This window comes from Octodon degus, unplaced genomic scaffold (assembly GCF_000260255.1).
Source record: "Octodon degus isolate 3935 unplaced genomic scaffold, OctDeg1.0 scaffold00052, whole genome shotgun sequence".
Classification (NCBI taxonomy): Eukaryota; Metazoa; Chordata; class Mammalia; order Rodentia; family Octodontidae; genus Octodon; species Octodon degus.
In genome coordinates this window covers 949,632-959,313 of record NW_004524628.1, presented here as the reverse complement: position 1 = coordinate 959,313, position 9,682 = coordinate 949,632, and the positions used below count along the sequence as shown (strand labels likewise).

The following is a 9,682-nucleotide window of genomic DNA, read 5'->3' as shown; positions in this document are numbered from 1 at the left end:
AGAAAAAATGAAAGGATAAACATAAAAGATTCATCAGGGTTTAATGTGGATGGATGGGGAACTGAGAAATCTTCTCTGCTTATTTCAGTGGTTTCTCTACATGAGGGAAGAGGAGGGGGAGTAGCAGGCTGCAGAAAGTGGAGAAGATTTCAGGGCTTTTTCTTTTTTTTTCTTAACATGCAACAGCCAAGCAGTTATAGAAACAATGAGGAGTTGTGAAGCAACCACGAAAGCCCGTTGGCTTCAAATCTCGTCACTGCCTCTCACCCCAGGTGCTCGGTGGCTTTGGGGTAGAATCCAAGATCCAGTTCAGATCCAGAATTCTGCGTGCAGTGCCATGGGAGGGCAGAGGTGCCAAGCGCTGTGGAATGTGAGCCCAAGGGTGGTGCAGCGAGGGACCAGAGGAAGAGCCCTGCAGACAGGAGGGGGTTGGGCAGGGCTGAGGAAACCAAGAGGCTGCAGGCTTTCCAAGGAGCTGAAATACATACGCAGCAGAAATAATAGAAAGAGGGGCTGGTGAGATGGCTCAGTGGTCTAAAGCACCTACTTAGAACAAGCTTAGCAAAGCACAGCGACCACGGTTCAATCCCCCAGCACCACATGCCAGCCAGCCCTGCCCCCTGGTGGGCTGAGCTGGCCACACACACACACACACACACAAATAAAAGAAAAAAAAAGAAATAATAGAAAGAATGAGAATAAAGAGGGCAAGAAAGAGACAGAGAACAAGCTCGGGGGACTGCTAGAGGTGACTGAATATACCTTAGTGTCCGCTAGAGTCAGTCCCCAGTACAAAGTAAACAACAGACTGTTACATCATTTGTTATGGTCAGAGAATAGAACACTTACATTGGGAGTTTTTAGAGGTGAAAGGTTAGGAGTGACGGCACGGCAGAGGGTAACTCCAGGGGTTGATGAGAGGGAAGAACAGGACTGAGAGGTCACAGGAGACATCTAGGACAAACAAGAAGTCCCAAGAGCCAAATATTTAATAAACAGAAGGAATAAACAAGAAGTCCATGGCTGGTCATTACAAAGAGAGTTGTAAGAAGATCTAAACTTTAGAGGACTGGAAATTTAGTTTGTTTGAGCCGCTGTGACATTTTACAAAGGTTAGAGAAGCTATAACCTAGAAATCTCAGTGGGGGATGTCCATACTCACTCTAACTCTTTGAACCTCACATATCTGGATGGTAGAGACATGAGCTCTTTCTCCTTGAGAAAACTGCAGGGGAAGCACAGCTCTGGAGGAGAGGTAGATTTCATGCAGTGCAAGAACTGGAGGATTGGGCTGGTGAGATGGCTCAGTGGTCTAAAGCACCTACTTAGAACAAGCTTAGCAAAGCACAGGGACAGCAGATCCCCCAGCACCACATGCCAGCCAGCCCCGCCCCCTGGTGGGCTGAGCTGGCCACACACACACACACACACACAAATATTTTTAAAAAAACCTTTAAAAAAAAAGAACTGGAGGATTATTTAGAAAATAGAATGGAAAGATTCTACTTATGTAACAAGACTCATGCTGCTTTTGTGAATAAGAATATAGTAAAGAATTTATATTCCCATGACAGGAACAGACAAATGCCTGAGCAAAACATTCCCAATATATTTCTGGATAGCGGTGGATATATAAAGTGGGACTTGTCACCAACCATGTCCTCCAAAGGGGATAGGGGGTACTGTGGGATAGGGGTACTGTTGGGTAAATCTAGCTCAATCTTATTGGATTCATGCTTGCTAGAATAGATTTTCTGAGCAGCAGATGGAGGACAGTAGAAGAGGGCTTGCTAATCACTGCTGCGGGCCATGACTTTGCAGTCATTTCCAGGGTTCATATAGAAATTCGTTCTCATTGTGGCCCCCTGGGGGAAGCTGCAGTCAGTGCAAGCTCTGGCCTACCTGCTGGACCTCCAGGCCTATTGAAGACATTGCAATTCCTGCACACAGGCCCCAAAGGGAACAGAGCTACAGGAAAACAGAGCAGGCCCAGCAGTGTGTGGGCTTCGGGCTGCCTCCACGGCTCTCCCAGCCAGTTTGCACGCAACTCGGGGAACACTGGTGTTGTTGGAGTTGAGCAAAGGGAAGTGGGCAGCGTTTCAGACATGACAACCATTGAGGCTTGGAGAGGTTTTTTTAGGGCAAAGAAAAGGAAGTTTTACTTCACCATGGATGAGTAAATGCAAGAAATTTACTTTCTTAATAGATCTCTGATAGAAAAAAACCAGGAAAGACAGCTAGGTGGTGAGAATTAAGGTCATTGGGGACCATAGTGGTCCCAAGCTCCTGTAATCCCCTCTGGTGCCCTAATTGGCCCTAACACTGGAAAAGCCACTCAGTGTCAAACTGGTGCTCCATTGTTTGATTTTTCTTGATCATAAGTCCTACAGTCTTGTTTTTCTTGATTCTCTCTTAACCTATACCTCTTCTTAAGATCACGAGAGGGATAATTTTTTAGTTATATTGAAGCTCTTCTTTGTTAATATGATCAAATTAACAAATGATTGGTTTGTTGATTTCCACTGTCTGAGCCCTTATTATATTGTAGATACCATTGTAATAACAGGACTTAGAGATAAAAATGTAATATTCTTTAATAACAGGGAAACAGATACTATTTTAAATCATCTTATGACACACTATAAGTGATGGTGTACACACGATTGCATGTTTTCTCTTTTACTTCCAAGCTTCAATATTCCATTCCAGATCTCTGTTTGCTTTTTGTTGTTGTTTTGTGGGAATTGAACCCGGGACTTTGAGCTTGCCAGGCAGGTGCTTATGCCGCGGAGCTAACTCTCCAGCTAGATCTGTGTATTAAGAGAGGTTTCTCTTCTAACTTCCAGGTGTGTTATGTCCCACTGCAGAGGGGACACCTCCAGTTGGTGCTCCACCTTTATCTCAAACACTACACAACTCAAAATCAATTAGCTGCATTCCCCACCAATTCTAGGAATGACCTGTTTTTCTTTCTGTATCTTTTTTCTCAGGAAATGATGGTAGTGCTCTTCCCTCCACTCCAGTTACCTCAGCCTCAAAGGAAGAATAATTGTCTTTGTCACCTTCCTCGGCACTGAGACACAATGCCTGATGCTCTGATGCCCACAATTTAGGATGAAAGGCTTATTTTGGCTCAGATTTGAGAAGTTTCAGCCCTTGTGTGATTGGTGTGTAGTGGAAGGGCCTGGGTAGAGGAAGCTGTTCATGGATGCCAGAAGCAGAGAGCAAAGGGAGGAACCTGGGAGGGGATACCATGCACCCTTCAGTGCCATGCGTCCAGTGATCCGCCTCTTCTGACGAGATCCCACCTCCTAGTGGCATTAAGTCAGCTCTAAGTTCCCCTAGTACAATCACCTTCCAAGCACATGAAGATTTGCGAGCCCTTTTAGATCGAAACTGAAGCCTTCCTTGGTCTTGACTGTCCCTTCGCATGTAGTGGTCACCTCTTACAGTTCAGCAGTCATGAAGTCCCATTGAATCTACCACCTAAAGATTTTTCCAACCTTCTTTCCTGAAAGCCAGCATCACTGTGTAGACTGTGTCTTCTAATCTGTGAGTTAGTGAGGCAAACTCCAGCCTGTCCCTTTACTGGGAAGTCTTGCCTTGTTCCAAACCTTAGTCCACACTGATGTCCCTAAATATCGTAGTGGGTGCCTTTTCTTCAATGATGATCTGCCAGTGGTTTTAGCACCGACACATCCTGGCATACCTCAGCTTCCCTCACACTCCCTCCACATATGGCATATTTAAAAGCAGCCATCATGAAATGCTAGAAAAGCCCATAGGATCCCATGGTCTCTTACAAATTCTGTCTTATTATATATGCTGTTCTTTCTGATTAGAAAATCATTCCTCTTCTGTTTGTTGGCCAATTTACTAGGACTTCAGAGAGCTCAGATAAGGAGTTAACTGCTGCAGGAAATTAAGTGTTGTCATTGGTCTATGCAGCTAAGGGATCCTGGCTCACCCTTAGCTTAGCATTTACCAAGCTATATGATAACTGTGAGCCTCTTCTGCTAATCTGTAAGCAACTTAAGGGTAGTGGCTGGACCTTATGTCCTGTCATATCTCCAGTAACTACTTTACAGTGGATACTTAATAAATTTGCAATATGTAAGGAAATGAAAAATGAGAAGGAGGGAAGAAAACAGGAAAGAAAGAAGATGGGGAAAACAGAGAGGGTAGGTAGAGAGGCCTTGTATGCATAGGAAAGCTAAGTAGCAAGTGAATTCCTATACAAAGAATAGGTAGGAAAGGCTTCAAGGAGGGGGTAGCATTTGAACCAAGTAGAGCAGTAAAAGAACAGAGTTATCCAAGCAGAGACAAGGCAAAGAGTCAGGGGACAGACAGGCAGGGTCATGAATACATGCTGAGGCGGGCATGGTGGTACACACCTATAATCCCAGCCCTCAGGAAACTGAGGCAGGAGGATTTCTGTGAGCTCAAGACCATCCTAGGCTGCACAGCGAGTGCACAGCCAGGCTGAACTACAGAGCATGATACTGCCTCAAAAAATTAAATTAAAAAAATAAAGAATATATGCAGAAACACAGAAGTAAGAAAAATGGTGGCAACGCTGGTTTATTTGTTAAGATTCTGACAAATAGCACTAACATAACGTGTTCTAATCAGTAAATGTTCTCCTATAAAGAATTAGATACTTACAGATTCTGCTAGAGGGGCTGGGGAGATGGCTCAGTGGAATAAGAGCTGCCCTGGCAAGAGCAAGGTCCTGAGTTCAATTCCTGGTTCTGCAAAAAAAAAAAAAAGAATATTCTAGAGGCTCAGAGGAAGGGGCTTTAGAGCAGATACCCAAGAAAAACTCCTAGAGGAATCCTCCAGTACTGCCTTGCTGGGGAGCCACTCTTTGTATTACAATCAGGAAGATGCATGACACTACTAGCTGTAGTGTCACACCAGTGGAGACCAGTGAAGGAATCATTTAACTCTTGTCTCCAGAAACACATATCTTTGCCTGTGATCTAGAGATCAGAGAACTACTGTCTGAAGCATGTTGTGCTTGCTAAAGTCTACAGTAAGAAAATCGGTGGCTCTACCCTAGTAATGCATTCCAATTCAAGTCTCTTATAGATGTGCTATTTTGGCAGAGTAGAAATCATATCTGAAACTCTAGCTGCAAGAGAGTCTGGGAATAAGGGCCCCAAAGATTTATGGGCTAGAAACTTAGTCCCCACTGTGGCAGTATTAAAGTGGTGGGACTTTTTAAGTGAGTGACCTATTAGGAGGTAATTAGGTTATGGGGTCACCACTCTGTGGATTAGAGCATGAATAGATTAGTGCTGTCTGGCTGAAGTAGGCCAGGTGGGACTGGATTATCTTCCATAAGAGTGAATTATTCTGAGGGACTGCACACTTCCTTTCTCTGCATAAGCCACTTCTAGCTCCTGTATGCATTCTAATCATCATGATGCTACCTACCACATAGCCTTCACTAGAGAGAATCAGAAGCCGAGTCTGCTTTTGAGCCCCCAGAGCGAAATAAATCTCTTTTCTTTATAAAGTACCTAGCCTCAGATTTTTTTTGGACTGCTATATAAATTTATTTGGAATATGTTATTCACCATCTAGTGCCACCTAAAACATAAAATAATCAATGAGTTACATTCTAAAACAAATGCGTCTCTGATTCTCAGCAATCGTCGGTTTAATAATCACTCATTTAAGATTATATAATCACATCTAGATTCTGGAATGTCCATTTACTTTCATGTAGTGTAGTGGAATTTAGAGTATAATTGCACATGAATCTTATAGGAAAAACATTCACTAGTAAATTATTTTGTATATTTCAGGCAGCTAATCATCCTTATTGAAAATTACAGCTGCAGCTATGGTGTACAGCACAGCTCCAGGATTCTTAATGCAGTAACGCGCATGTCTATGTGTCTACCTGTGTACCCATGGAAAAACTCAAAGTGTGTTTTTGGTAAAGAAGTACATGACTGTTAACTATTCTGCAAGTTTAAATAGTCAAATTAGGGCCAGCCAAGTAGCTCAGTGGATTAAAGCACCTACAAGCAGGCACAGGCGTCAAGGGTTCGATCCCCAGGCTTGCTGTGCCACCCCCACCCCCTGGGTGTCCTGAGATAACAATTGAGACTGTGCATAGTGGTACGCGCCTGTAATCCCAGCTCTTGGGAGGCTGTAAACAGGTGGATCACTATGAGTCTGATCTAGTACTAAGACCCTGAACACCCTGTAGATCCTTCCCTAAAATACAAAAATAAATAAAATTTAAAAATAAATAACTTGTCAAATTATTTATAAACAAGCAAAACCCCCACACAAATACTCTTAATTTTATTTTAAAAAATCTGTCAAACCATATTTATGTTTTACTTCAACACACATGGAATTTCTGAAGGGTGCATGCTATTACCTTAGCTATTAAGGTTTAGCAATGAATGCTTCATAGTTTATACTATGAAATGTCATCCCTAATATTTGTTTTATGCAGCATGAAGCCTTTAGGTCAAGAAATTCCAAATTCTGGATGCCTACAGTTCACTAGAAAATTCCTCCCCACTGTGGCTCTGCAGCAGGTTGAACAGGTTACACAGGAAGGGTTCTAGCTCCCTCGATTCTAAGTATCAAGGAAATAGGAAGCTCAAATCTCTCTAGGTTGCAAGTGAAGACGCAAAGCTTTGGGGGAAAGTTAAGTATACTTTGAAGTAAAATCATCATTGAAACAAGCTTCACAGGCTAAATCTTCCTCTGTGTTACGCTGTTTAGCACTAGGCCTTTAAAACAACTTTCAATTTGAATATTTACCAAAAAGTGATAAAGAACACAATTTGCCTATAAGTACATGATACTGGAGAAAACAATTCTAAAACTCTGTAATCTTTTTCACTTTAGGTTTGTTTCCTTTTGAATGATGCTAAGAATCTGGCCTTACAGTGCCAAAATTGAAACGACTAACTTTGCAAAGAAATGTTGTTTTAAAGTACTAGAGAAAGCACTTATCAAGGCGTCGGTCCTTAGCACTGATTGTGTAAAGTCAAAGACAACAGAAATTGTGCACCATAGAAAGTGTCTGGTACCAGCTTCTGAGTGATCTGGTCTTCAGAAATCTTTGTGCCATAAAAAAATCCCCAAAAAGTCAAATATATAAAACTGCTGCATTATTTGTATAAATAATAATGCACAGAGCATTATTTGTAAAAGTCACAGACTTGATCCCACTCTGACAGTTAGCCCTGCTCCTCAGAAGAAACAACTTTCCACCTTTTCTGAAGCACAACACACTTCCAGCTTAGAAAATAACCTAACTTGGCCCTTAACATATTCAATAAGGAGTATGAATATTTAAGGTCCTCCTGCTTCCTTAAAAAGAAAAAAAAATCTCACTAAAGTCATAAGAAATACACTCTACTTTAAGACATCAGACTTTCTCAAACTGACCCAATTAGGTAAAATTTTAAGAATCAATGTGAAAGTGTAGAGTCAACACTCTATGAAAACTGTAACAAAATTAAACATTACTATGTTGAAATTCTAACTTTAGCTCGAAAACAGAAATCATGAGTGTTCTATGACATTAATTTTTAAAACACACAGAAGTGAAAAGCACTATTCTTCAAAAAGTACCATTTTTCTCTATACCATATAGCAGGGAATGATTTCAGTTCTCTCATACTAAAAGCTGAATTTTTAAAAACTGGTATTCCAATGTTTGATGTAACAATTTTAATCAGTAATGGGACCTTTTGGTTTTGCAAAGCTTTGCTTATGTGCATGTTGCTTGGGAACTACTTCCTCGTAAAGGAAGCCGGCAGTCAGTTCTTCTCCTCTGTGATCTCGATCTTTCTGATGACATCCTTTGGTAGCTGTCTTTCTGCAAATTCCAGCAGAAGCCTCTTGCAGCTAGAATACAGCATCCGCTGTCTTACGCTGCATGTGTATCCAAGCATTGAATAAATCAAAACTATGGACTCCAAGTAGTCTCCTTTGTGGGGATGTTTATACAGAAAGAAATGATAACATGCCGAATCCTTGGGAATCCTCTTTGGCAAATCTTTAATTTCTGTATTTGTGGTACTGGCCAAAATTATAATTTCATTTTTTATATCTATTTCCAATGGCACATAGTCTAACTGTCTGTTATTCAGTTTTTCCAAAGTTTGGAAAAGCTGCTCGAGAATTTGGAAACGCTACTCCTTGTAGTGTTTGATGCTTAGTGTCCACACCCGCGTCACTTTGTACCTCATTAATTTTAATCTGTCGTACTTCTTCCTCCGCTACTGTCAGTGGAGCCAGGAAGATTGTGATAACACATACTTCTTATACCCGTGTGATGACACATCTTCCTTTACTGTAACCAAACACTTCGTTTTTAATGTGGTCACCACCAAACTCCTGTTTCAGAGTTGCTCTTGTTGCTGCATACATTTTTGACGAACATGAGAATGATCTGGAGGCCATGCAATGAATATCCACCCACATCCCTGGGCATTCTGAGAATCTAACCTGAGCAATATATAATAAGGCTACTTGTCCTCCCACAGGGGCAAAACGAAGGGATCGTGATCCTTTTCCCAGGAATCTGAAGGCTCACTGCATGGTCCAACCACAAGCTGCTCATTTTCAATGGATATTTTCAGAAGTCTGTATTTTCCGTTTCTAGCTCTGGTAAAGATATTTTTAACATCTTCACTTGCTTGGATGCCGGTCTGGTGGGACATGGTGGCAGCACAGGCTCGGGCTGCAGCGCGGAGTGCAGGGAGCAGCCCTGGCTGGCCAGCAGCTCCAGAAAGGGGCGGCGCCTCCGCTGACCCTTCAGATATTTTTTTGGTGGCAACTAAACCATATTAAGAGAACGGTTGTTATCCCGGCATTGCAGGGATAAACTGAAAGAATGCCAAAGCCATGATGAGGCATCGAGCTGCCTCCTGCGCTACCTGGAGTAAGTCACTGTCCTGGCGAGAGGCATTTGCTACCCTGCTCCCCAGCCCCCTTGTCAGGCTGGGCAGGGTTTCCTCAGAATCTTTCTGCACAGTAGAAACCTGAGCCAACACTCTCACATTCTTCTTCAGTGAGGCCCGTATACCTTTTCTAGGTCTTTCCTTGCAATTCAGAGCCAAACTTGCATCATCACGCCTGGGGATAGTTGTCGTGTCATGCCTGAATCACAAAGATAAAGCTGCCATCTCCAAATCTGAGCCAACACTCACATTCTTCTTTAGTGAAGCTTATACATCTTTTCTAGGTCTTTCCTTGCAATTTAGAGCCCAGCTTATGTCAACGTGTGTGGGGACAGCTGTCATGTCATGGCTGAATCACAAAGACAAAGTCGCTATCTCCATATAGGGGAGTACAGTTAGCAGAGCGCTGGACCGGGTGGAGTAGGTCTTGTCTCTCTAGGAGCCCTACTGTTTAATAGCTGTGGGATTCCACGCAAAACACTCCATCATCTTGAATCCCATTCAGTCCAAATTCTCATCCATAAAATGAGGTATGAGTATAGCAGCTGCTACCCAATGTCAAAGAAAACTTAGTGTTTGCTGTATGTTTGCATTGCTTCCTCAAATGCAAGGTCTTCAGCAGGAGTATGCACTGGGGCCTGTCTTTGCTTGTGTACCTACACCCTTCTCCCTCTCCAGAGAGGAAAAGAGCACTGTATTCTGTCATGGAAGACAGAGCTCTACCTCCTACCAAGACT

General features: G+C 42.5%; 1 pseudogene; it reads right to left on the bottom strand.

The window, feature by feature from the left end:
• Positions 1-7,710: 7,710 nt before the first annotated feature.
• LOC101591382 lies at positions 7,711-8,708 on the bottom strand (annotated as a pseudogene).
• Between the last annotated feature and the right edge of the window lie 974 nt (positions 8,709-9,682).